Source organism: Tinamus guttatus, unplaced genomic scaffold (assembly GCF_059628265.1).
Source record: "Tinamus guttatus ecotype Peru unplaced genomic scaffold, ASM5962826v1 Tinamus_guttatus_pri_ptg000598l, whole genome shotgun sequence".
Taxonomy (NCBI): domain Eukaryota; kingdom Metazoa; phylum Chordata; class Aves; order Tinamiformes; family Tinamidae; genus Tinamus; species Tinamus guttatus.
The window spans coordinates 30,283-35,329 of record NW_028289132.1 but is presented as its reverse complement, the minus strand read 5'-3'; positions in this window follow the sequence as shown (position 1 = coordinate 35,329).

The window sequence follows — 5,047 nt, the reverse complement described above, 5'->3', positions numbered from 1 at the left end:
GAAAGTAGATGTAGCTAATAGACAAATCATGCATTCATTTTTGTATATACCGGAGAGTCCGGTACCCTTAATGGGCCGGGATCTCTTAACTAAATTGGGGATAAGGATATATTTCGAGGACGATGGGGTAAAAATCAATGACCGGGAAGGACGACCGATACAGGTCCTGACCGTTAGATTAGAGGATGAATATAGACTGTATGAAGAGAGGAAGGAAGAAATTGGACCAGAAACTCAAATGGATGAGGGAACTCCCAGAAGTATGAGCAGAGAATTCTGGAGTAGGAGAGGTTAAAGGGAAAACTCCTCTGGTCGTGGAATTAAAACCAGGAGCTCACCCGATTAGGGTTAAGCAGTGCCCAAAGACCCCTGAAGCTCGACAAGGGATAGCGAAGCACATTAAAAGGCTACTGAAAGCTGGCATTCTGCGTAAATGCAAATCTCCGTGGAATACTCTATTGCCAGTAAAGAAGCCCGGAGGAGATTTCAGGCCAGTTCAAGATCTGAGAGAAGTTAATAAAAGAGTGGAGGATGTGCATCCTACGGTCCCGAATCCATATACTCTGTTAAGTACAATGCCACCAGATATGGGATGGTATACAGTTTTAGACTTAAAGGATGCTTTCTTTACCATCCCCCTGACAAAACAGAGCCAGGAAATGTTTGCTTTTGAATGGGAAGATCCCAAGAGCGGATACAAGGGTCAGTTAACTTGGACCCGATTACCACAAGGGTTCAAAAATTCACCGACTTCATTTAATGAAATACTGCAGGAAGATCTGAGTGAATTCAGGAGACAGAATCCTAGGGTGAAATTGCTTCAGTATGTGGATGATCTGCTGCTAGCGGCAAGAACGAAAGAGGAGTGCAAGGAAGGTACGAGGAAGTTGTTGCAAGAATTAAATAAACTAGGATACCGAGTAAGTGCTAAGAAAGCTCAGCTATGTAATCCGGAAGTAACATATCTGGGATATAAGATACGAGATGGTAGGAGATGGCTAACTGATGCCATGAAAGAGACTGTTCTTCGGATTCAGGAACCCAAATCTCCAAGAGAGGTTCGAGGATTTTTGGGGACGGTGGGATACTGCCGTTTGTGGATACCTGGGTTCGCAGAAAAAGCGAAACCTCTGTATGAGGCAAGTCAAGAGAAGCGGACTGGCAGTGGACAGAAGCTATGAGAAAATCTTTTGAGGAACTGAGATTAGCCCTGCTAGAGGGCCCTGCACTTGCACTCCCGGACCCAGATATGTGAGCAAAAATGCGGGAGTTGCCAAGGGAGTGTTAACGCAGAATCAAGGCACTTGGAAAAGGATAGCGGCGTCCAGTTGCCGCAGGGTGGCCCTCGTGTCTTAGAATTATTGCAGCCATGGCGTTAATGGTTAAGGACGCAGACAAACTCACGTTTGGGCAAAAGCTGTATGTAACGGCTCCTCATTACGCAGAGGCATTATCATAGAATGCTTAGGCTTGGAAGGGACCTCTAGAGATCATCTAGTCCAACCCCCCTGCATACCCAGGGACACCTAAAGCACGTGGCGCAGGACTGCATCCAAGCGGGTTTTGAAGATCTCCAGAGAAGGAGACTCCACAACCTCTCTGGGCAGCCTGTTCCAGTGCTCTGTCACCCTCACTGTTAAGAAATTTTTCCTTAAGTTCCTATGGAATTTTTGATGTTTCAGTTTCCGGCCATTTCCTCTAGTCCTATCAGTGGCCACCACTGAAAAGAGACCATGACCGTCCTCTGCACTCCCTCCCTTGAGGTATTTATATACACTGATTAGATCCCCTCTCAGCCTTCTCTTCTCCAGGCTGAACAGGCCCAGCTCCCTCAGCCTCTCCTCATAGGGCAGATGTTCCAGGCCCCTGATCATCCTTGTAGCCCTGCGCTGGACTCTCTCCAGCAGCTCCACATCCCTCTTGTACTGTGGAGCCCAGAACTGGACACAGTACTCCAGATGCGGCCTCACCAGGGCTGAGTAGAGGGGCAGGATCACCTCCCTCAACCTGCTGGAGACGCTCTTCTTAATGCAGCCCAGGATCCCATTGGCCTTTTTGGCCACGAGGGCACACTGCTGCCTCATGGTCAAAACAACCTCAAACAACCGCCTGAAAGATGGATAACAAATGCTAGGCTGACTCATTATCAAGCCTTGCTTTTAAACCCAGGAAGAATTATGTATACATCCCCAACGACTTTGAATCCAGCCACTCTCCTACCTAACCCAGAGTATGAAACACCTATGCATAATTGTCAGGAGGTGTTAGCTGAAACTACGACAGTGCGGGAAGATTTGAAGGATGAGCCGATGCAAGGAGGAAAAGTGTGGTTTACAGATGGAAGTAGCTTGGTCGAGCAAGGAAAAAGAAGGGCGGGAGCTGCAGTGGTAAATCAGAAAGGAGAAATAGTTTGGAGCCAGCGTTTACCAGACGGCACTTCGGCTCAGAGTGCCGAAATGAAATGAAATGGCAGAAGGAGAGCGAGTGACAATTTATACAGATAGTCGCTACGCATATGGGGCAGTGCATATACACGGAGCAATATACAGAGAAAGGGGATTTCTTACCTCCGCAGGAAAAGAGATCCGAAACAAAGAAGAGGTTTTGCACTTGCTGTCAGCTTTGCAGAAACCAAAAGCAGTGGCAATTGTGCATACCTTAGGACATCAGAAGAAAACCGATACGATAAGTAGAGGAAATGCAGCTGCAGATAGTGCAGCCCGGTGAGCTGTGTTAGAAGGACAAATACAAAGGGTACTAGCCCTGACTCACAACACTTTAAGAGAAGAAGAGGAAATTGGAGAGGACGAATACACCCCGGAGGAGAGGGAGTGGATTCAAAAGGTTGCAGAAAAGCAAAGTGCAGGAGACGATACAGGAGGAAGAATGTTAATTCCCAAGCGGATGGGACAGAGGATGGCGCAACAGTTACACAGTACCACACACTTGGGGGAAAGAAAAATGGGACTGTTAATAGAAAAGTTCGGGTTGAGATTCCAAGATCAGAGGAAAATATTAAGAGGGATAATAGAAGGGTGTCAAGCATGTCAGGAAATGAAGCCATCGAGGGTCAGAAAGGTACATGAAGGTATAAGGGAAAGAGGTGGTGAACCTGGAAGGCATTGGGAAGTAGATTTTACAGAAATAAAACCAGGTAAATACGGATATAGATATCTGTTGGTATTAGTAGACACCTTTTCAGGGTGGGTGGAGGCCTTTCCCACTAAGCGAGAAACAGCCCAGGTGGTAGCGGTCCCATATATGCAAACGGGACATTCTGTGGGACAAATGGGACAGTCGACGGGTTACAACAACGATTCCCTGCGTGCGGGATTACCCTTAGGAGCATATGGGGGGGATCCATCAGGACAGGTACATAATAGGACAGATAATTTGTCGGAATGGAGCGTGGCAGGGAATACCTAAGAATGCCTATGGGGGACCGTGTTATTTAGGGCAACTGGCAATGATAGCCCCGTTGTTAACTATGAAGCAGGAACAAAGAAGGCAAAAGCGTTCCCTTGGTTTAACACTGGAATGTAATGATAATGTACAATTAATATCTGTAACTGCACGGGTCGCCTTAGCTATCTTTGTACCAGGAGCTGCAGCAGGAAATGTGTTAAGGGAACTTTCAAAGTTAGCCTGTTGGAGTGAGAAGCAAGCAAATGTGACAACCGAAGTATTGGAACAACTCCTGCTCGATCAGAACAGCCTGCGACATGCACTACTACAGGATAGGGCGGCTATAGACTTCTTGCTCCTCGCGCATGGGCATGGATGTGAAGAGTTTGAAGGACTTTGTTGTTTTAACCTGCCTGATCATGGCCAATCGATTCACCAACAATTGCGCTGGCTCAAGGAACATACTCAGAAGATAACACGGGAAGAAGGACTGATGGACGGAGGGCTAGAGTCATTGTTTGGAGGGTTACCTGGGTGGATATCAGGACTGATAAAATAAGGACTGCGCGTATTTGTAATTCTGTTATTACTGTTACTGTGTATCTGTATAATGTGGAAATGATCTGTATAATGTGGAAATGTGTAATGGGGGTAATGGAAAAAGCTACAAATCGAGTTAATTCTATGCACATAATGTTCATGCGACAAACTCAGAAGGATCAAGAAAGGATTCTCTGATATTAGCAAAAGAAAAAAGGGGGAATGTAGGGGTTAAATAGCTAATGTAGAATAAGCTGAGTCTTAGAGCACAAGGACCCATGATAACTGGCGGAGTCCGGATGCCTTGCTCATGGCAAGGTCTGGACCCTTGATAGGTGGCGGGGTTAGGGTGCCCTGCCCTCAATCAGGATGATAGAAGGGCTGCTTATCCAGATGTTTTAATTCAGCAAAATAGATAACATTAACAAGAATGCAAAACAGGAAAACGGGAGGGGGAACGCTCTTGGGTAAGAACGGTATAAAAGAGGGACGCCCGAAGTGGTCAGGGTCTGTGGTGTGACCCCTGCGTGGGAAAGCCCGGACCCCAGCTAGCTGGTAATACTTATTATCTTTCTCTTATTATTAAAAGGCACAAAATATCGATGGTGTTTGCCTCTTTCTCTGTCGATTCGAAAACCGGACCCAACATGATCTGCTTGCAACCTTAATCTGCACTGAGGACATTCTGTGAGAATAGTTTCACAAGTTTTCCTGTTTATGGGCCAGCCTCTACTCTGTGCATCAAAGTGCTTCCTTACCCGTGTGACCTAGATTTTGATGTAACCATTCTCCCAACCGATACCACTCAGGATCTAAGGTGATTTTCCTAATTTTAGTCAACTCATCTATTTTTTGATTCCACTTTTTGGCTGGTTGATTATCCTTAGCATGAGCTTTCACCCATCCCATTTTAAATGGTGTTTTTCTCGCTATACCCAGCAATAGCTGCCAATCCTGTTTTCTCCAGACTGGGGTTCTATTTACTTCCCAGTTAAGAGTTTCCCATTGACAAGGCCATTGTGTGGCACCAGCCCACACAGCATAAGAGTCTACATATATAACCCTTGCTCCATTTCATGCAGCTAAAACTACTGCTCTTAAC